This window comes from Monodelphis domestica, chromosome 3 (assembly GCF_027887165.1).
Source record: "Monodelphis domestica isolate mMonDom1 chromosome 3, mMonDom1.pri, whole genome shotgun sequence".
NCBI classification, from domain to species: Eukaryota; Metazoa; Chordata; class Mammalia; order Didelphimorphia; family Didelphidae; genus Monodelphis; species Monodelphis domestica.
Genome location: NC_077229.1, coordinates 172,389,878 through 172,410,582, shown reverse-complemented (window position 1 = coordinate 172,410,582; position 20,705 = coordinate 172,389,878). Strand labels below are relative to the sequence as shown.

At 38.4% G+C, this 20,705-nt stretch overlaps 1 protein-coding gene and 1 long non-coding RNA gene across 6 annotated transcripts in view; one reads left to right on the top strand and one right to left on the bottom strand.

Annotated features, from left to right (window-relative positions):
- The window catches only part of STK3 (serine/threonine kinase 3), a 540,259-nt gene extending 539,050 nt beyond the window's left edge, over window positions 1–1,209 (bottom strand). For 3 of the 5 annotated variants that reach the window (XR_008917553.1, XM_056823275.1, XM_056823279.1), the window contains exon 1: window positions 1,116–1,201. The gene's annotated coding sequence lies outside the window, so the exon portion shown is untranslated. Of the gene's footprint in view, window positions 1–1,115 lie in introns of all 5 variants that reach the window. The other 2 variants (XM_056823277.1, XM_056823278.1) reach the window with 2 other exon arrangements.
- Window positions 1,210–6,643: 5,434 nt separating this feature from the next.
- On the top strand, window positions 6,644–9,055 carry LOC107651876 (uncharacterized). Its single transcript, XR_001629092.2, has 3 exons — window positions 6,644–7,385; window positions 8,360–8,454; window positions 8,594–9,055. It is a non-coding gene; the product is annotated as an uncharacterized LOC107651876 (long non-coding RNA).
- Window positions 9,056–20,705: the final 11,650 nt, after the last annotated feature.

The following is a 20,705-nucleotide window of genomic DNA, read 5'->3' as shown; positions in this document are numbered from 1 at the left end:
GCATTGATTAGAGTAACCAAATCTTTCATAATTGATCATTATAATATTGCTGTTGTTGTGTACAGCGTTCTGTTTCCACACACTTCATTTTGTATCAGTTCAAATAAATTCAGATTTTCCTAAAACATCTCCTTTGTCATTTCTCACAATACTGTTTCATCACAATTATATAATCACAATTTGTTTAACCTTTCAACTGGAGGGTATCCCCTCAATTTCCAATTCTTTGCCACCACAAAAAAAAAAAAACAACCTGCTGTTTATTTTTGTATATACAGGTTCTTTCCCTTTTTCTTGGATCTCTTTGGAAATCAGACCTAGTAGAATTATTGTTGAGTCAAAAGCTATGCTTAGTTTTATAGTCCTTTGGGCCTAGTTCCAAATTTGTCCTCCACAATGATTGAACCAGTTCACAATTCCACCAATAGTGCATTACTGTACCTATTTTTCCACATCTCCAGCATTTGTCATTTCCCTTTTCTGTCTAATGTTAACCAGTCTGATAGGTGTGAGGGGATACCTCAGGGTTGTTTTAATTTGCATTTTTCTAATCAATAGTGAGTTAGAGCATTTTTTTAACATTACTAATGATGACTTTGACTTTTTTGAAATCTGCCTGTTCATATCATTTGAGTATTTATCAATTGGAGAATGGGTTATTTTTATAAATTTGGCTTAAGAAATGAAACCTTATCAAAGAAACTTGTTATACAATTTCCCTCCTAGTTTCTTGCTTTCCTTCTAATTTTGGCTGCATTGCTTTTGTTTCTATAAACCTTTTAAATTTGTGTAATCAAAATATTCTAATATTTTCCTATAACATTATCTATCCTTGTTTGGTCATAAATTCTTTCCTTACCCGACAGGTAAGTTTTTTCACACTCCTCTAATTTGTTTAGATATCACCCTTTATATCTAAATCATGTCCCCATTTTGACCTTATCTTGGTATATATGGTGTGAGATGTTGGTCTATGCCTCCATTCTGCCAAACTGCTTTCCCCAACCAGATGTTTCAAGCATGGAGCCCTACAATGATTAGAAGGAGCATCTGATGTAAAAATCTAGAATCCAGGGGGTTTGGAGACCCTTTCAAAGTAATTAACTCCTTCCTACCTCAGAGCAGGTGTCAAATTGAGTGGTTCCACTCAGACAGATGGTTTCTCTTAGCTTTAAAGCACTCCAGGGAGTGAGACTCCATGGTCTCCCTTAGCAACCTATTCCCATTGCTTCACAATCAAGTACAATTCAAGTCAGTATGTGACAGTATTGTTAGAATGGTGGAAAAAGACAAGTGGTGGAAGTCTATGTGCTCTATTAGCAAAAGGAATTGTAGAAAAAGGGAGAAGGAAAGTGTAGAACCAAGGGAAGATGATGGGACAATCTACTTGATCCTAATATAGACCTTTGGGGCCATCAAGTAAAGATATCTAGGTCATTTTCCATTCTCCCCAATAAGTTCATTGGTCTTTACAGTTTTCTATACCCTACTCTTGTTCCCCCAAACATGCTAGCCTCTCACTTATTTAAGCACAACTCCCCTCATTTGGCTCTTCTGTTTCATTTATATATAGGAAAAAATGTATTATTGTTGTTCAGTCATATTCTAGTCTTCATGACCCCACAGACCATAGCTATACATGGGGTTTTCTTTACAAGGATACTTAAGTAGTTTACCATTTCCATTTCTAGTGGATTCTTTATGTTAGGCATTCAGAAGTTAAGTAACTTGCCCAGGATCACACAACTAAGAAACATCTGAGGCTAGATTTGAACTTAGGTCTTAATTCCAATGAGGCACAGCTGACTTTAGGAAAAATCATACCATAAACTATCTAGACTACTGTCCCCTTCTTCATGCAACTGAATTTGTCTTAGATGTCAAAATTTTCTAGTGACAGTTTTCACAATGCCATTATAAGGAGAGGAGACTCAGAACACAATATTAGGGTCACCATTGTGCTGCAAGTCCCAGACTAAATTGGGCTCTCAGAAGCCTTTCTCTAAAATTAAAGTCACACTATCTATTCTAATTAGTCAGTCGGTCAATACAATTATTAAGTGCCAACTATGTGCCAGGCATTGGTGCTAAATACTGGGGATACAAGTAGGAAAAAAAAAAGAGTCCCTGCCTTCAAGGTGCTTACAATCTAATGGAGAAAGACAACACACACAAAATCAGAAGTGGGGTTTGCCTGTATCCTGTGTGGGTGCATAGTAGAAGAGTCTGAGAAGTCCCAAAGTAATGCAGTCATGTGAGAGAAAAAAAAGGTATTCCAAGCTGAGTTCCTTCCTTAAATGGAAATCTTGGAATTCATGGAATCACTCTCTAAATTATGGGGGTAAAAGGTTAAGGTAGAATATTAAGGCTGATGGGATCTTGCAAGGTGATGAGATTTTCCTAAAGGTGAGCTTCTTGCAGCATAGGAGAGAAGTCAGAGAAATCCCAAAAGAAAGCCTTCAGTTGTGAACAAACAGGTTCTGCTACATCCAAACTATACTATCAAATAACAGTGTTTGGGACCCCCAAATAACCTCTATACCAGACTTCTCATATCTGTTATCTCTAAACCCAAGGTTTACCCAAGGTTAACAGCCCCCAGATCTCATACAACCCATAATAATCCTGAGTGTGGCCCAAACCAGATTAATATGGAGTTCTTATGTGATTTTAATATGTGTCTGAATATATATGTGGCTGTGTGTGTGTCCATTTCCAAGCTAATATGTGGCCCTTGGGGATCCTTAGGTATGATTTAGTGGCCCCCATTTCTATTTGAGTCCACAGTTCTCCCAGTCTCCCATGCCCCAGGAAGCTCATGAGTCAGGCACAGTAGCATTTGTGTCCTCTCCCACCTCCCATCTGGCAGTGCTCCAACCTCCTCACAACTGTGTCCATCCTAAATGTACACAAAATATTTGTTTAACAATTCTTTTTAACCTTTGGTAATCGTGTTCTTCCCAGTGCTTTCCTTTCAAGGAAAATGGGGGATAGGCTTAGGTGTAGCTACCATGCAAAGATCTCTTACAAGATTTGGGGAAATTCAAGAAACCAACCAGATTGTTAATAACTTTCTACCTACTTCATGGTTCATTCATCCAAAGAGGTTGTAGCTTAATTGGTGTAATAGATAGAGTGCCCAGCCTAGAATTAGGAAGATTGATCTTTCCGAGTTCAAATCCAGCCTCAGATACTTGCTGGGTGACAATGGGCAAGTCACATCACCTTGTTTGCCTCAGCTTAGCTGGAGAAGCAAATGGCAAAGCACTCCAGCATCTTTGCCAAGAAAACCCTAAATGGGGTCAGGAAGCAGCTGAACAAAAACAAAAAAATGAAGGTCAGTGTTTCAGCTTATTGAGGAGTTAACTCAATCTCTCTCTCATCTGCATGAGGAACATGCAAAAGGTGATGGATAGACAGTAAACTAGAGCCAAGCAAGTATGCCAGCCCCTACTAATTGTTTCCTTTTTCTCTCTCCTTAGCTGTAAGCCACCTCTCCGCCACCCCCCATATTGAAAGGAGCTAAGGATATGTTTATTTTGCAATTAACAAAGAATAAAGGAGCACTTTCTGAAGTTTTGGCCCAGAATTTCTAACTATGCCTCTGGGAACAGAGTAGAGCTTCCACCCCTTCTTTTAAGGTAGGATTGATTTACACTATTAGCAAATCAAGAGGGGTGAGTTTCTAACAGGGAGGGCAAGGGTGAAAGGAATTCTAAACAAGAAAGTAAAAAAAATTAAATACTTTATTTGATCAGACTGTTTGCTTAAGTATACTAATGGATAATAGAATGAACCCAAGCTTTTTGAAAGGTTATGAATATCTAACGTTCTTTAGAAAAGGAATCATGAGTGTTTTAATCCGAGTTCTAATTTATAGGAATGACATTACAATGACTGTACTTGAAGCAGAGCCTGAGTAAGTTTTTAAAGTTTAAGATGAATGACCAGGAGTTAAAATTTAATGTTATAGCATCTAGTAATTAAGATAGGGAGAAGAATAAAAGAAAAATAATAGGAACTACAAAGACTAAAGAAGAGCCTATAAATATTGTAAGAAGGAAAACTGAGGCCAAGATTGATCAAGAGGGGGAAGAAAATTCCTCCAAATTGGAGGAGGAAGAAAAGAAATAAGAATATAGAAAATATTTATAGGGGCACTGGAAATTGTAGTCAGGGTAACTGGAAACTTTTTTGCCTCTTTTAAAAAAATTTCTACTACCTGAAGGTAAGTACAATTTTATTGTGGCATTTTGGATCATCTATTGCAAGGTAATATGATAAATTATAGGGTTACCAAAAAAAACCCCAAACAAAAAGGAGACCCTAGCCTCAAAGTCTTCTAGGACATACTTGTATAGTAGGATAACTATCATGAAAGAAGGCCAAGGAGGTAGGGATGGCTTTATGGAGGAGCTGTCACCAGAGCTGAGCCTTGACTGAAGAGAAATAGAGTCTCTAATAAAACTCAGACATGCAGGAGTTAGCATATTGAATTCAGTTCAACAAGCAGTAAATGATTATTATGTGCCAGGCCCTGGGCTGAAAATAGAAGTGTGAAGCTGTTACTGCCCTCAAGGAGCTTACATTCTTAAGAAGGAAAGAGTGTGTAATATAATAGAATAAATACTATGGCATTACAGCCAATAAATAATTATTTGTGGATTATTTATTCCCTAATCTAATTGGGGAGACTACCTACAAACAATTATAAATAAGCTATATTTTGGATAAATTGGAGATAACCAATGGTGGGAGGAGACTGGAACTGAGGATCAGGAAAGGCTACTTGTAGAAAATATTATTTTATCCAGGATTTGAAGGAAGCCAGGGAAGCTAGAAGTGGAGATGAAGATGGAGAACATTCCAGGCATGGGGGACAGCTAGATAAATGTCCATAGTCTGGAGATGGAATATGTTTAAGGAACTGTAAGGAGAGCAATATCACTGGATCTCAGTGAGGGTTGGAAAGACCAGAGAGATGTGATAGGGCAGGTTATGAAGGAATTTGACACTAAGCAGAGGATTCTGGAGGTGATAGGGAGCCAGGGGAGTTTATTGAGGGGAGCAGGAGAGAAGAGGCAGGGCTTAAGGAAGATCACTTTAGCCACCAAGAAGAGAAGGGATTGGAGTGGGGAAAGACCTATGACAGAGGGAACAACCAGCAATAATAATCCAGTTGTGATATTCCTGAAAGATATCTTGACTCTGATCTATTGTTTCCAGTCTTGCTGGTCAATCAGTGTTGGGGGGTGGGGGTGGGGAGGCATCATTTAGTTTATCCTGTAGGCAAGTCACTTACCCACCTGCATGGGAATTGTCACATAACCCTACTGGCACAAAATGCCACATAATTGGGAAGGAACTAAGCCTCAAGGGCCCAACTGCTTGCTGATGTGAAATCTACCAGAAATTGTCTATCTTAATACAAGAGTTTTATTATAAAAAACATGTTCAAGGGCATGGTGCCTAGAGTCCCAGGCCTGCAGTTAGGAGGACCTGGGTTCAAATATGGCCTTAGACACTTCCTAGAAGTGTAACTCTGGCCAAGTCACTTACGCTCACGTGCCTAGCCCTTGCCCTTCTGTTTTTAGAGTTGTTCCTAAGACAGAAAATAAGGATTAAAAAAAAAAAGCAGACTCATCCCTAAAATTTTACCGGTCTTCAGCAATCAGCCCATCAGTGTGTTGCTACATTGATGTATTTTTAATAAACTCCTTTTCATTTTCTTGTCCTGAATTTTGTCTTATTAATTAAGGTAATAGCCCAAAAAGAAAGAATTTTTCTTTCATCCGTATGACAAAGGCCTGCATTAGAGAGGTGGCACTGGCAATTTTGGAAGCACAGTTCTAATGAATGCCAACAATTTCTTAATTCCAATTTTGGGATGAAATGAGGTACTCACAAGACACTAAACATTTATTTAACCAAGACAGTTTACTTTGCCCTAACAGCAAGAATATGCAACAAGGATACAATGATACTTGGCTTCTCTGGATGTGGCTCCCTTTGTCTCTGTCTGGAAAGAAATCTGGTCAGTAAATCATTGCATGGTCTCAGGCTCCTACCAAGTCTGAGAGGCCCAGACTACATACAGCTGGGATTTTTTATGACTCTCAACTAGGAAACTGCTGGGGCCAATTAAATGACATGGAGGGTAGAAGCTGGGATAGTCAACATTTTGTTTTGTTTTGTTTTGGCTTTTTAATAAATTTTATTTTTAAAAAAGGAAATAAAATTTAGTAAGATTATACTTTTTTTAGAAAAAAAATTTAAGAAATACTAGTGGTAGTTTACTAAAAGAGGAAAAAACAAATACAAGAAAGCTACATATTAAAGTCTTGGAAGGCAATGCCTCAAATTTATAACATCCCTATGTTGTTTGCTTTTCTCATGCATTTATGTGTAATAGGGGTTGACTGGACTCTTGGAGAAGAGGCAGCCCTTTGGAGAGATATTCCCCAGCTGGTCCAAAGAGTCCAACCAACCATGTGGAAATTTGTGGGCAGCTGGTGACAGGAAGAAGCATTGATGACTCAGGGTTGCTGTGCCTGGATTGTGAGTACACAAATAGAGTGACCCACCCCTGCCGTCTCTTTCTTTCCTTTGTGGCTGGATAGAGGTAGCATTGCTTTGAGATGCTCCCAAGAGCCAGGAGATCCCACCTGGCCATGGCAGCAACTGAGAGCATATGGCTACCTTGGCCTCTTATGTTTGTTCTTTCCTGTTCATAGGCAAACAAGATGGAAGTATGCAGGCAATCTTGTGAGTTCAGGAGAAGCAGAGGTTTCACTAGCAGAGAGAAATGAATTGTAGTAATAGCAATGACCACCAGTAATAGTGTTTTTGGCAGCTACTGCATTGGGAATAGGAACACACCAAGGACAAACTGACAAGAAATAAGTCATCAGAAAAAAGCAAATCTCGGGGAATATGACTCCTCAAGGTAGAGAGAAATACAGTACTGACTGAAGACTTTGTATAAAAATAGCAGTCAGTCCATTAAGTGATGAACCAGTCTAGAAATGCAGGTCTTCAACTTCTGGAGCTAAGAATTCCAATTCCAGAGTTTGGAATCCTCCACCCATAGATTGGTCCACCACCTGAATGAGCTCACAGAAGAACTTGGATGGGCCCAGATATGTGTCTGATTCTTTTAGCCAATCATAAGCTGTTTCCTGTATCTTGGTCATATGTCTCTATCTGATAATGACCATAGATAATCAAATGATTATAATCCTCTCTAAGAGATTAAGGATTTATTCACATTTTCTGGTAGGGTATAAGAAAATTTCTCAAGACAAGTATTTTCTAACACCTAGACTAAACTGTTGATTGACGGATGCAATTTGAGTTATCTGGGTCTTCTGATTACATTAATTGGGGTGAGAGTACTTTATACATTATTTTTATAGTAGATAACTAATTTCATTTTCTTTAAATTTGCTAAACCAGGAGAGGCCAAAACAATGCAAAGACCACAGAACTTACATTCTACTGGTTATTCATATATGTATCATATTTCTCTTCTAAATTATAAGCTCAGGAAAGCAAGAAGTCATCTATAAAGTTAGTAGCCCTCTCACAACCTAGCATAGCATTCCATATATAATAGGCACTTCTTATTGAATTTAATTATGGAATTCTATGGGGACTATAAATAACTTACATGTCTACTACTTGGATCAAACAGGTTAAGGTTATTCAACTTCTTTGGCTCAATTTCCCCATGCTTTAACTTAATCAGAGGAAAAACAAAACTTGAAGCACTCACTTTAGACACTAGCTTGTATAATAGAATATTAAAAAGTTATGCCTCTGAAAGGAAAAGACATGGCAGTTTGATACAAACAACTCATGGTAGATTTGAGGGACCCTTTGCATATGCTTAATTTGAATAATGAGAAGAAATTTGAATAATTTATGGGATTGAACTAAGGACAGAGCAGAGATGCTTTGGAAGACCTTGGAGACACATGTTGTAGTCCTTTGAGAAAGTAAGCATCTATTTTTTTTAAAGGACACAACCAAAATGGAGTGATGCATAGTTATAATGTCATATAGGAACCATGACCTCCATCTGCCTCTCCCCTGAACAAGATAGATATAAACTTTAAAGGGGAGATAGTCTAGAGATAGAATTTAAAATGAGGCCAGATGTGTTAAGAAATAAACCCTTGACAGAAAGAAGAGAAGCCAGACTCAATCCTACCTAAGAGATATCTTTTTTATAGTCTCTGCTTTGCTCTACCTTTCCTGATCTGTATCCTAAAGCTGATGGAGTGGTAGTCCTTTATGCATTTCACTATTACTGCTGCCAACACATGTCAAGTTCCCTGCAATATTCTTTTTTTTCTAGATTTTCCTACATTGAGAATGGAAAGTCCCTTTCTTTCCCTTAGCTTACTGGAGAGAGAAGCTGGGTTTTTCCAAAAAGCTTCACTAGCACTTAAGGTAAAGAAGTAAAATCACAATGCTATCTTCTGTAATTTGTTTTAAGTAATGGAGTTTTATGAATACCCCTAAACTAACCATAAAGGTTGGTATAAGCTTCCAAGGGGGAATTAATCCCATTCCTATCTACATTACACAGATCACTGAAAAAGCAAAATGAGAACATCTATGTCAAAAGAAACTGGAGGGAAATGGATCTATGCAGCATCCAAAGAGGCAAGGGGAGAAAAGGAGGAAGAACTGAAATGACTGTAAATTAATTGGGTGCATCATTCACCCTAAGCATGCCACCTTGGCCTGCCACCATGCCACCCCAGAAGCTAACCCCAGGCATCTTCTTCCTGGTGTAGCCAAAACCAACTTGAAGTTCCTTTTCCATTTCCAAGATGGCACTCCTTCAAGACCCTGTCAAGCCCTTAGATTCAAACTCAGTCTATGGCTTACATTCTTCACAAGGGAAGTATTTAACTCTTCTAATTTGTAACCCCATATATGTTACATATATCCATAGCAGCATACAATTCTCACCAAAAGAAAAAAGGAAAGTATAATATCTTCACAGACTTTTCTCTGTTCCATTATATAGACCCTGTTCTTTGTAAGTAACTTAAAGACCAGGGGTCTACGGGGGGTGGGGGTGGGGGAATAGGAAATAAAATGCAAAAAGAGAAAATGACTGGTTTTGGCCCCTTTCTGTTAGACCTACAACCACCAGTCTGACTAGAAGAAGAATTTTAGGCTTCAATTTCTAGTATCTTTAGTGCACCCAAAGAGCTATGGTACCCTGAACAGCCTATAGAGGACATTGGAAGTAAGGCACCAACTGAAGCCTGTATAGCAGTCACACACTTAGACTATCTGATAACAGATGGTGAAATATCCACATATCTGTATTATGAGAATAATCTCTATGTTAGGGCTATAAGTAACACTGAGAAATATGCCTTGTGAAATCTGAGGGGCTTTTGATTACCGTAAGTTTAATTGTTATAAAATAGACTTCCATTTCTTTCAAAAAAGCCCTTTCTCTTGGGTATCAAGTAGGTCCCAATTTTGGTAGTTGTCCAGTGGAAATATTTTCTAAGATCTCTAACCAAGTTGACATACCTTTTTGAAGACTTAGCTCTGGTACTTTATCTCATAGATATCTTTGCAATAAAGATTATAATAACGAAGAGTAGGGTCTTTGAATCTATAAGCAAACATAACCTCTGAGATAAAAGACAACATGATTTATGGGAAAGCAAAGCTACTATATTCTTTGAAAGGTAAATAACTACATGGATAAAAGCAACCTGATTGATGCCTGAAATGCCAAGATTAGACCTTTGCTCCTCTAACTTAATGTTTTGTCTTTATTAAAATGCCAATATCTGTGACAGTCATAATCCATTAGTATTGGATTGCAAAAGATGAAAGTCCTTTCATTATAGACATATAACAGGTCACCAGCAAGTAGTGACAGTCACATCAGGCTTGGAAAATTCAATAGGACATAGAGTTGCCACAAAGGCAGATAAGTAACAGAACTCTAGTATTCTAGTCACACACAATGGTAGTCAAGCCTGCCTCAGAAGCACAAATAGAAAATCCATTTGCTAAGGATGTTGGAGTGAAGAGCTCAGATACACAGACATATTGTGGAAAAGGAGTAACAGCTGTAGTCTTCCCTAGATGATACTCCTTTCCACTTGTAAGGAAAGTATTTCCACTACCATCCCTCCTCCAACTGATGCAGTCAGAGAATGTAATTACTCATTGTGAGGTTGTAACATGCAAACAATTTGCCTCTATTCCTTGATTGCTTTATGAGGTTTAGACACTTCTCTTATTGAGTGAAGAAGGGAATAGTGGAATTTTCTCAGTGAGTAGGTTACCCATATCTCTGTGAGCTTGAAACTTCTGAGACCTGAATGATTTTTAGAGCTTGAGAACTGAAGTCAGTTGTGGAGGACACTTTTGTGCCAATACCAAAGTATAAGAGAGAAAGGCCAAAAGAAAAAAAAATTTTTTCTCTTTTCTCTCCTCCACCAGCAGCGTCACTGGAATTTCTGGATGAATAGGAAATATTTCATCCACTGGAGACCAGAGACATACTCCAAATGGAAAAAAAAAATACAAAGAAATAGTCCTTCAAGGGAGGAAGAACTGTGGAAAAGAACCCAACATGAAAATAGAAAGGACTTCCAGGTCATGAATAACAGGAGTTGGGAGTTGCTTTAGTCATTTTTGCATCCTACATGGGTACCTCACCACAATTGCACTCTACATTTGATACTCTTCCCACGGATGCTATGTGTATTTGTAGGAGAAGATGCCCCAGGTTGGGGGGGGGGTCTTTTGTAATAACTAGTCTTGCCATACCGTTTGAATAAATGCCTTTAATAAGAGCTGATTTTATTTACTTTCTGGCTGGTAATGGGAAATCTACTGGTGTAAACCTTAAAATTTCTTAGACTTATGAATGTTGGAAATTTCAGCATTGGGAAATTTCATACTTGGAAAAAAATTCCTACTGATAGTAAGAACTCTATTGGAATGTGAAACCCCTTGGCATGGGAGGATCCTTCTCCTCCCTACTTAAGACTACTTTAGGACAGAAACCTTTTGCTAAACAATGGAAAGGGTTTTGACCTATGCTTAAGCATAGAACAAGAAGTTCTTTGAGTCATGATTGATTTTAGAATTGATACAATAGAGATACTTGGAATGACAGAACCAGGTCTTGGAACTTACAATCTCCACCCTACTCAGTCTAACAGGATTTAGGAAGGGCTGTAGCATAGATCAAGATTTAATTATTTGAGAATATGACCTACAACATACATGTGCAAAGGAAACAGACCTCTGGGCGGTTCTGGGTTAAGCTAGAGCCACCATTGGCACAGGGGAGACATCGACAGTGATTGGTAGATGTGAGAACTGAGGGGAGGGAACTTAGATGGTTTCCTTAAAGATAGCGGGGTCTGAGGACAGAGAGGGTTCCAGAGGTTTGGTCTGGGAGGTTTTGCTCTGAGCGAGGTGGCTCTGAAGGAGGACTGAGGAGGTTGCTCTGTGGGAGGACCAGGAGAGAAGGCTGGCTCTGAAGGAGGAGAATTCTCTGGAAACATTTCTTGAAAGGAGGCTCTCTTGAAGGTGGAGCCTGAGGTTGGCATGAGAAGCCTTACCTAGAGAGATCTTGGGTGAGTGATAAAACCAACTGACTGATTTATTCATTCTTATTCCTTTCTTACTTTCTCTCTTTTTCTATTGATTAATCAGTGTATTATAAATTAAATTTCTCTATAAAACCCAGTTGGCTTGGGCATATTCATAAATTGGGAATATATTCCCTGGCGACCATCTTATATTTATATAAAACCAAGACACCATAGAAAACATATTTCAGTGGTCATAATTGATATATATATTTCCCTTGCTCCCAAACATTTTAATTATCACACTGGGGGGGGGGGGCTTCTAAACTATCATGTATAGAATACATCTATATAGGGCAGCTCCACAACATGAAGTAATATTCACCCAAAGGAATTCCAATTCATGAGGGCAAGTACAAAGTAGAGATAGTATATAGAGGGTGAAGCACACTGAAGGCAGAAAGCCTAGGTTATAAAGTTCACATAGCAATGTATTCTTGCTGGTGGTTCCATCTAGATGAGACCTGGCACCTTACTCAAGCAGCATTTATGATGACCCTCAGGGATGTCCCTGCCTGCAGCTGTTTGGGAACTCTATCTTCTTTACTTTTTGTCCCTTTCCTGAGGTTTGCTCCAGTGGTTTTGATCTCATATAAAATTTAAGACTCTGAGGTAGACAGTCACTATGAGAAAGGTGAGTAGCTTCAGTAAGAGATTTCCATTAAGCACAGTGTCTCTGGGACTAAGGGCATTTATTTTATTCTATTTGGGTTGATATCTGATTCCTTAAATCCCCAAGTTCCTTAAAACAAACCATATTCCAGCAATCTAGTGAAAGAAATGCACTAGACAATTTCTTACCACCAAACATAGCTTCTCTAAGAGAGGCATTGCAGCACACTGATTGCTAGTGGCATTCATTGTTGTTCTTAAGTACTTGAAGAAGACCAAAATGGCATCAAGTGATGTCTTTTGACTCTCATATGAATTGGATTTAAGTGAGACAGAGTTGTCCAAGTCATCAGCCTGACTCTCTCTTCCAGAATCATCCAAGGCAAGATGATTAGTGCAATGGAAGACCTTGGCTTCTTTGCTGTCTAACCAAGCTCTAAGGGCTCCACAATAGCTGCTCCCACCCTTTTTGTGGCCAGTGAAATAAAATGTATTCATCTACTCCTTCTGCTGGGTGAAGTCTTCACATGCCTGGGGTAGACACCTCCCTAACTCACCAATGGATTTGAGGCCTATTGGTTACCCTCAACTTGGTTTAGCCCACCTGCCAAGATAATCTGTCAGTTGCGTGCTACAGGTTCTTGGAGCTACAGGTGAGATCTAGGTGGCAGATAGACTCAAAACAAGGAAAGTAGATCTGAAAAGGACTTGACAAGCCCTAACACCAGAGATAGTCTTCTCTGATCAACCCACATATTCTAAAACAAAGTAAAAATAAAATACATCAAAGAAAAGGAACCCAGGATTTCAGGACTCCTGTAGCAATGAGAGGTCCTTGTATAGGACACGTCATCACAAAATTATATTATCCCTCACCTTAAGGCTATAGAATTATGGTATTGAATTTTAAATAATGTAGCTTTTTGTTGCTTTAGCCCTTTCTTAAATGCCTTAGTTAATTATGTTGCCATAAATGTAAAATAACTTGGTGGCATTTCCAGCAGTGATTTTTACTCCCCCAACCACTAACATTCCAAGGTAGAGTTCCATGGAGGTGACCGACACCAAGAACTGGTGTTCTGGTATGTGCTCCTAGAAGAGTAGTAAATTCTAATGGGACCTCTTGGCTATAATAGGAAGAAGCTACTCTCTGCCATAAATTATGTTGTTTAAGAAGGAAGACATAAATATAATGTTTAAGAAGAGAGGTGAGAATGAATTGAAGCACCAAATTAAGATAATTAAAATTGTATTTTCATATGTCAAGGAGACTCTTTGTTTCTGCTTTCATGTAGATACGTAAATAGATACATTTGGGGAAAACCAAGGTAACTTAACAATTAGTCTATCAGTCCTTTATATCATGAATATCTTTATCAGATCTTTTGTTGAGGGCAGTTTGGACATGAGAGTAGGAGAAGATCATGAAGAACTAAATGATATGTACCCTCTAGCTTGGTGATATCACTACTAAGCATATAGTCCAAAGAGGTCAAAGATAGGAGGAAGGGTCCATATACATATAAAAATTTATAGGAACACTTTTTTTGGTAGCAAAGAACTAGAAAAAATGGGTGCCTATTGATTGGTTGGGGGAAGGTTGATCAAATTATAAGATATATGAATGTAATAAAAATTATTGCACTATAAGAAATAAAACATAATTTAGAGAAATATGAGGCTCTTCTGAACGAATGCTGAGTAAAATGAGCAGAACCAAAAGAGAATTGTACATGACTATAATAATGAAAAGGAAAATAGTTTTGAAAAATGTCAGAACTCTGATCATTGCAGTGGCAAGATCATGACTTTAGAAAAATGATGAAACAAGCTTCCACCTCTTGGCAGAAAAGTGATAGACTAGAGGTGAAGGATGAGCTATACATTTTTTTAATCCTTACCTTCCATCTTAGAATCAATACTGTGTATTGATTCCAAGGCAGAAGAGTAGTTATGCATTGGGGGCTAAGTGACTTGCCCAGGATCACACTGCTAAGGAAGTATCTGAGGTCAAATTTGAATCCAGAACCTCCCATCTCTGGGCCAGCTACCTAACTGTTCCTTTGACATACATTCTGTTGCGGTTTTTTAGGACATGGATTTTTTATTGTCATGTAAAAACCACTTCCCTATTGGTCATTGTTGTAAGAATACCCTCATACATAACCCAAACCCCAAAATAGAACCATAAATACACTAATGTGAAAGATGGCTCCAAAAATTTTCTCTAGAGGTGGATAGTATTCCCCATCATGTCTTTCAGGATTGTCCCAGATCATTACTGGGAGTAGCCAAGTTTTTTCATTACTGTTACTGGGTACAGAGTTCTCCTATTTCTGCTTATTTCTCTCTGTATCCGTTCCTGACATATATTCTTTAGATACAATCAAGATATTTCTTTGTTTTGCTTGACTCTATTTGTTATAAAAGAGGGCTTCTATTTAGGGCAATAGTTCATAATAAGTAGTTATAAAGATTGGGAAAAAGAAAGATCACTAGAAACAAAAATTTAAAAATAAACACAGGGAAGACAAACAAAGACAATTAAGGCCATTTTGTCACTACCTTGATAAATTTAATATTGTTTTAGGCTGAACCTAACAGGTTCATCTCCTGGTCGTTTAGCTCCAGGATTAGAATGAAATGAGCCAAGTGACAATCCATTTTGCCAATGTACTCATTCCCCAGTCTCTGCTGTTCTTGTAATGGCTTCAGTGAACTCAACAAGTTAGCAGCACTCAGCTTTGGTAGATACAGCATAACCCCTCATCCCCTGCCTTGCTTGTATATGGAAATGTACCTGGTCAGCAGGGCATCATGCAGTAATTTGCAAAAACTTAGGATATCTATGAAGCCTAAAGGGTTCTGATTCCATGTAAATGGCTCTTTTTATGCCCATAGGTATCTAGAAAGCTACATTATCACAGTCTGAGGCCCCCTCAGGAAGCTACATCAATTGCTTGGTGACTTGAGCCTTAATCTCCTGGACCAAAAAAAAATCTTGGAAGGAAAAAAAAACCAAGGGAAGAACTAGATATACTAAATGGCAGGGAGGGAACTTTATAATGATCTTTTCATATCCCACATTAACTCAGATAAAGGTTGCCAAAGGGGATCCTACAGATACCTAGTCCCAAGAACTCATGATTCCTCTTCCTTTGTCATCTGCTTTTGGTGACACATTCATAAATGTATTCTAGAGACCATCTGTCATTTAAATATTTTAAGGCTATTATTTGATAATTCTAATCTTAAGAGTAAGAAGTCTGGCAGTCTTAGAGGCAGGAAGAAAAACAAACTTAGAAAGTTAGAAAAAATAAAACAAAAATATATTGTATCTACCTAGAGGAGAATTAATATGAAAGAGAACTAAGACCAGAAATTCTAGTCTATTGGACATCAATTTTTGTTGGAATCAATCTAGGATCTCAAAGGAGAACTCAAAGTCCATGTGATGAATGATGTCAAATCTTTTCAGTTCATGGTAGGCTTTCTGATGTGAGGTGGTAACACTAAATAGGAATAGTACCAGAAATATCAGGTATATAGCACAGATGATGACACCTCCGGCCCATTCAATACATCTACTTTGCAAATCAGGTTCATATATTGTAAGGTAACTAAGACATTATTCTTCTTTTTAATGCAGTCTGACCCCATGCTAAAAGCCAATATCAATTTTTCCTGTACCATCATTCCTGCAGTGTTTTCTAGTCTGACAGCCAAAATATCTTCCTTCCTGGGAGGAATTTGGGAAATAATAGCAAATATTTGTCCCTTTGGAAGCCTCAAGTAAGAGGATACCTCCCTTTTTTCATACAAATTGAATAAAGATTTTCTGTCTTCATCCAGAACCTTAATATTAACAAAATCAGTTAAGGGATCCCTTTTCATTCAGGCAAATACCCATTCATCTTCATCCAGAGAAACTAAATGTTTCTGTATCCTTATAGTATTTCCTTGCAATGTTAGGGCAAAATAAACTTTCTTTCGTAAATGTTCTATGACTTGTGAGTGCTTTATTTCATCCCCAAATTGAACCTAAACAAAGAGAATTCTGGCTTTAGAGATGTACCACCAAGACCAAAAACAAACAGCTCTTGACTAATCTCAGCCACAGAAATAGAGAAAAAAAAGAGTTAATGAGGTTGATAATATTACACTCACACTAGGTCAGGGCCACTGGTCCACTATACTGATCAGGTCCCCAATGGCTATTTAGTTTAGCTTCCTGTAGTTTCCTGTAAACTTCCAGGAGCCACCCATCCTCCCTAATGGATTACACAAGGTTCTTGCTAAGGGGTATTGGTAAGATAAAGCATTTCAGTTTCTTTTATCACCATCACTAGAGAAGTAATATTGTTTGGTGTTAATTGATGGTTTGGGAAACTCTAAGGGTTTCCTTTTGGCCCTATCCATATTAACTCAGATAAAGGTCGATGAAAAGCATCCCATAGATACCTATTATCAAGAGCTCATGATACCTCTTCCCTCTATAAAGACCCCACCTCCATGGAAGCTAGAGTGTCCCATGAGCCTCTTGAGAGTCCCAATCCATAGCCCAGCCAAAAAAGGGGAAAAAAAAAGAAATTCATCACATACAATGACAGCTGGCTGCCAATGTCTAGCAATCCCTTATATCTGAATGGAGCAAGTCCTTTAGGGAATGCCTTGTGTTTAAGTAGGATGATAAGGTCCCTAATATTCTGTGCAGGAGGATTTCACTGTTCAGTTTTCTCAGTTTTTTTTTAATAGGCTAGCCCTCAGTTGAGTTTCAGAAGTCATGCCCAAACCACTCCCAGACAGGGCATCATCCTGAAATACTTACTTCTTCCATTTTCAGAGCACCAGTACACACTGACAGCAGCATTTGCCCCAGCCACTCTCCCAATCTCTCATTCAAATTTTATTAACCACTTGCTTATACATGTAGTTTTTTGTTTTGATTTGATTTGATTGAGGTGGGGAAAGTGGGAAAGGAGATCCATAACTGAAATTAGAAGCCATTTAGGAAGGGTTCCATCTACAAGGCTGATCATTGGGGGACTCCCCCCTCTCCATGAATAAATCCAATTTATCAAACCCATTGCTTCCTTTGCAGATTCCCACTAGGAACAAAATATAATAAGAATTCATCTCTCTGTGGGGCCGGGTAAACATAGATCACCGGCTTAGCCATCTAAAAAGAAGAAAAGAGAAGGATCCATGGGAATGTCTAATTCATTTGGGTTTGTGAAAGTGAGGGTCATGAGAGGAACCCAAGAGGACAATCTCTTTTGTGTTGAACATATGCAATGACTCCATCACTCCAGGTCCTCAGTAGCCCTCACTCTAGTGTCTCATCAGGTTGTTGCTGTTTAGACTTGTTTTACAAATTTCCCCAGTTCCTTGGAAGTGAAAGCCAGCCCACCCTCTGCTCCCCTAGTGAAAGAAATCCCCCAAGGGGAGGAGGGGAGCAGTAACAGGATAAGCCTAGGATTTTTTTACCACCCATTACCAAGTTTCATCCTTACCTCTGCCCTCCATCTCATGTTTTATGGCCCTGATCATAATGGGATGCAGCACATTTACTAGCAGAACTTCTGGGTCAGAGACAGTTTCTGCCTGAAGCTTAGAAGTTCCCACCTCCCATCATTGCCCTTTTTGGTTGTATTGTCACCAGTGCCAACAGCTGGACCTTTACTTAAAATCCCAGAACCCTGTTTCTAGCTGCTGAATATTCTGGGGTATGTGGTATGCTAAATTATATAGTAATAGGAGAGAGGAGAACCCTAGTAGATATTAATCCTATTGCAAATGATACATTTTAATTAATTAATTAAGTTTAAAATATTTTTCCATGGTTACATGACTCATGTTCTCTCCCTCCCCTCTTCCACCCTCCCTCCAGGAGCTGACAAGCAATTCCTCTGTGTTAAACATGTATAAATATGATACAGTTTTAAAACAAAATATATGTTAAAATAGTTCATAGTTTCAAATTAAAACAATAACAAAAAATAAGAAGGCAACTTGGACTATGGAAGAAGTCCTGAGCAAAACAGATAAAAAAGATATTGATATGAGAATAAGATATTAAACATATACTACCTACTTCACCATTTTGCTTAAGGACAGCCAGGAAATCCTATTATTAGAATTTCCTATCTTGGGGTTAAACCCCTTTAAGAGTTTTTTAAAAATAACATAACAATCTATTTGTACTAAGATTATATATATGATATATATGTGTATATATATATATGTATATATATATACATATATATATATATATATATATATAAAACCCTTACCTTCTGTTTTGGAACTAATACTCTGTATTGATTCCAAGGTCAGTAAGGGCTAGGTAATGGAGGTTAAGTGACTTGCCTAGTGTCACACAGCTAGAAAGTATCTGAGGTCTCATTTGAACCCAGGACCCCTGTTTCTAGGTCAGTTTCTCAATCCACTGAGCCACCCAGCTTCCCCCTACTTAACCTTATATTGGCCATTAGCACTTTGGAATTAATCAGGATACCAGAATGCTTTCTAAAACAATTGAGCAACTCTTAAGACTGGTAGGGAAAATATGGAGAACTAGATTCAGAATAAGAAGCATAAATGAGTATTCATGGAGTTAGAGCTTGGATGGGGGGACTCTAGTGAGGTCCATGGAAAATGGAGGTCAGCATTTTGGGGTTACCAGACAGTAGGAAAGTCCTAAAAGAGAAGGCAGGAGGGCGTCACACTGAAGACCCTTTAGAAGTAAGGCTTTAACTTGGGTGTTGAATGAAGGAAAAATTAGTTAAAAAAATAAAATTTTTTCTTCTGCTTGAGGGGGTTCTGGTTATAAAAACTGGAACTGCTGGCTTAACACCCATTTCTCTTCCCTAACCCTGGAAGCTAATATAGACATTGGTTTTAAGGGTGTTAAAGCATGAGAGAATTTTAAATCATTTATTGCGGGGATTTTGGTAACAAAATCCAAACAAAAGAACCACCGGCCCCATTTGCCAGAGTTGAAACTGAGTTAACCTCAGGCGAATCCACAACCCAGCCAAAAAAGAAAAAAAAAAGAAACTCACCCAGTTTTTATGCAGCCTGGCTTCAGATTATAGCAAACATTCTTCAGCTGTACAAATTCAGAGGCCTCTTTAATGTCTCTGTCTAGGCTCACACTCATCATTTCTTGCCAGGAAAATAGGCTTTAACATGGGTCCCCATTTGGGGATGGAGTAATGCCAAACAGAGCTGGGCTCTTGGGGGGAATTGGAACCAACAAATGTAGCTAGTCACAGACAATGTCGTTTGGGTTCAATCACTTTTTATGGATATTAAAGATTTAAAGAAAGTAGAAGGCAAAAATGAGAATGCTCATGTCATGAAGATTGTAATCTAGTAAGTAAAATCATTCTCACAGAGGCCAGTGTTGAGAGCTTGCTTCTATTAATAGCTGAAGGCAGATTTTGAGTAAAATCTTAGAATTTCAGGTATACTTACTTTTTAAATTGATACAGGGCTAGACTGGTGAGCCTTCGGGTTTTGCCCAGTTGACAGTTTGAAGAGGGAACCATTTCTCATAGCCCAGACAAACTGGAAGTAAATTTTATATTGCTGATGCCCTTCACACTGATGATTCTCAAGCAACATTTTCTAAAAATGGAATTTGTTTCATCAAAAATTATAAAACGTCTCTTCTATGCTAAATGCTGTGTTAGACCCTGGGAATATCGAGACAAAAAGGAGACAGTGCCTGCCCTCAAGGAGCTTCTATCCTACTGGGAGGACAGTACTTAAGTCTAAATAAGTAAATTCGAAGTTCAGACACAGTAAATGGAAATGTGGAATAATGGAAAGAATACTGGCTCTAGAGTCAGGCTAAGTCATTTAACTTTCCTAGTACCATTTTCCTCATTTATAAAATATGGGGATTGGATTAGATGGCCTCTATGGTCTCTTCTAGCTTTAGGCCTATGATTCTGACATCCTAAAACAAAGTAGTTTCAAGGGAGATGGAATGTTAATAACAGATCAGGAAAGGGCTGCTGTCTATCATACCTGAATTATGCTTTGAAGGAAGCCAGGGAGGTAAGGGAGAATGCCTTTTTAGACATGGAGTATGACTTATGTGAAAGTACAGAGGGAACTTCTCCACTTTATTATTCCTTTTAGCACAATAGTACTCCATCACCAACATATACCACAGTTTGTTCAGCCATTCCCCAATTGATGGGCATCCCCTCGTTTTCCAGTTTTGGGCCACCACAAAGAGCGCAGCTATGAATATTCTTGTACAAGTCTTTGTGTCCATTATCTCTTTGGGGTACAGACCCAGCAGTGCTATGGCTGGGTCAAAGGGTAGATATTCTTTTAGCACCCTTTGGGCATAGTTCCAAATTGCCCTCCAGAATGGTTGGATCAGTTCACAGCTCCACCAGCAATGAATTAATGTCCCTATTTTGC